The sequence below is a fragment of the Cupressus sempervirens genome, chromosome 5 (genome assembly GCF_028749045.1).
Source record: "Cupressus sempervirens isolate cs-2001-9-10 chromosome 5, ASM2874904v1, whole genome shotgun sequence".
Taxonomy (NCBI): Eukaryota; Viridiplantae; Streptophyta; class Pinopsida; order Cupressales; family Cupressaceae; genus Cupressus; species Cupressus sempervirens.
Genome location: NC_143122.1, coordinates 711,679,071 through 711,681,033, shown reverse-complemented (window position 1 = coordinate 711,681,033; position 1,963 = coordinate 711,679,071).

Sequence of the window (1,963 nt, the reverse complement as noted above, 5' to 3'; positions counted from 1 at the left end):
AACCAATCTCTAGTTCCTTGGGTTCTCCAATAGCAAGTGAAGCCAAGAATTGACTAGGAAGTTGTATAAAGAATCAGTATTCTCCATTTCCTTTTCATCAATTGCATCATCCTTGTTAGTCTAAAAAGTTAGAGTGTAGTGGCCACCGAATGCATGACATGCATTGAGAAATTAGCAACCCTACCGAACTTATCCTTGAGATCCACATTCCTTTTGATCAAATCAACAATGGCCATCTCTAAATTCATTATATCTAGGTTTCCCTACATTTTTCCTCTATTTCCACTAGTGCTATGAAATCTTTTGGTTAATTGTGCTCCTATCCTTGCACCTTACCCTTATCTTCCCATTCTCCCTTGGTGATCTTTTCCTAGGTTTAGCTACCTAGACTATCCATCCTAACTTGAAAAGTGATTCATTCCTCCTCTTTTGCATTCTCTTATTTCCTAGAATCTGGGGTGATGATATCATTTTTGAAAGTATTTAAAATCTTAGAGGGAAAATGACTACTCTAACCCTCCTTCATTACATCCTCATTTTTATCCTCACTCTTCATTTCTTCCTTGTCTTGTTCCTTGTAATTCCTTTGAGTGGCCATGATTTTAGGTCTAGGGCCATACTTTTTCATTGAGTTTTCCAACTTAGGCATTCCAAGGTTGGTCAAGGGGTTTTTCTCTCTCGACCTCTTACTCGACCAGTTGACACCCTTCCTAGAAGTGGTACTATTATTTTCAATATCCTAGGTTTCAATTTTTTCCTTCTTAATCTTCTTAGCCAAGTTATTGGGATTCTCTTCCATCTTGGTTTTAGTGGAGGGAGAGGAACCTTGGCTATTAATTTTTAGGGGTGAAGGGTTAAGGCTCAGAATTTGATAGTGAAGTCCTTTGTAAAAAATTTAAAGATGAAAAAAATAAAAGTTGATGGCAATTAAAAAGAATAATTTTTCCCTTCCTCACTTTTCTTCCTAATATTCCACACACAGTCCTCAATAGAATGTAATAGGAGAAAAGGGAATAAAATACCATCTTTGTTTTAGAAATGATTTAAAATAAGAAATGATAGAAATAATAGAACTTGACCATGTCCTCCATAGTAACATAGTGGATAATTACATAGAAGGCCATATTGTATGGTTCATGAAATTTTTCCTATCCAAAACCACCATTGAAGTAGACGGGGGCTTCGCCAAAGTGAACAAGTTCCTAAGACTCATCTTGTCTATCACTTTGGGTTGCTTCCTCCATTATTTTCCTTCCATTGACAAGTCAGTTGTCTTAGCTATTAGCTCTTCAATGACCTCAAAGGAGATCATGTTGATAGTAACCAAAAACTTCTTCCATGAGTCAAAAAACTAGCAAGTGATCATCTCATCATGGTCATCGATGCTTTCCATGAAAGGGATGAAACCTCCTTCCTTCAAATAAGACCCCATTGTTCTACCTCCCCTAACATTTATATGAACTTATGATGGTTCAATTATCAAATTCACTCCCTTCATGACCTCGTCATCCTCAAGGTCCTCAACCAAATATTCTTCAAGTTTGGTAGCCATATACTTCACCAGTTTGAACAAACTATTAAGAAAAACTAAAGTTGAATCCTTACACACCAGGCAATGATGTTCGAAATTATGAAAAACCCAAGTGAATAAAGGACATTGGAGAATCATAGAAATTAAGTTAAAATAATAATTTTCCTTAAGTTTCAAGATCACAATACATCTATGATTTCCTTTTGAATTGCAGTTTTGTGAAAATCCTTCTTGGTTGAATCAAAGTATCATCCCAAATATTGCATTGAATATTAGTTTTCAATTCTCATCACCAGTAAGAATTACCAACTTTTCACTAGAGGTAGAACTATAATAAATAAAGGCTTCCTTTAACATTATGGTCATCATGACATGGCCCGCTAAACAAGAAATATAGTTAGTGGTCATGTAAATAGCCATTAGTAAGCCCAT